The following is a 669-nucleotide window of genomic DNA, read 5'->3' on the forward strand; positions in this document are numbered from 1 at the left end:
GAAATATTTTTCAATATCTGGCATTCCGCGTTTAGACATTTCAGTCTCAAAGCATTTAAGTCATATTTCATTTGATACCAAACTTGTTTAATACTTTTTCGGAATAAAAAATAGTTGACCAAGTTTAACTCGTAAAAAAAAAATAACTGTTATTTTCGGCCCCGTCATTCGCATTGATTATGGCGAATGCGAAAGCGAATGGGAATGTTAAAATTAATGCGGAAGCTCCGCGCATGCGAATGCGAATGCGAATATTCGCAACAACCCTGATACGAAGTATACAAATATGCATATCAGAAGAAAGGGGGTTAAATCACCTTTACTGCGGTATGAATCTTTTGAAAATTAGTTCAAAATTTTCTGAAATGTTAAGTCTTTAATTTTTCGAAGATCTGACCTTTGACCCGTTATAGCTTTCACAAAAAAAAATTATCTATATATATACATACATAAATGTGAATGTCTGTTTGTTTATTACCTTATAACTTCCGAACCGCGGCACGGAAACGCACGAAACTTTGCAGACTTTTTTGCTTTTACCCCGGGAAAGTTATAGGAATAGAGAAAAATGGGCAGTACTGGAAAAGAGGGCGTGGCACCTCCTATACTAACTAAAATTTTCATGTTGTATATCTTTTGAAATATTTGTGTTAGGGCATTGGCGCTTGC

The sequence above is a fragment of the Rhagoletis pomonella genome, unplaced genomic scaffold (assembly GCF_013731165.1).
Source record: "Rhagoletis pomonella isolate Grant_MI unplaced genomic scaffold, Rhpom_1.0 Rhpom_scaffold_00006, whole genome shotgun sequence".
NCBI classification, from domain to species: Eukaryota; Metazoa; Arthropoda; class Insecta; order Diptera; family Tephritidae; genus Rhagoletis; species Rhagoletis pomonella.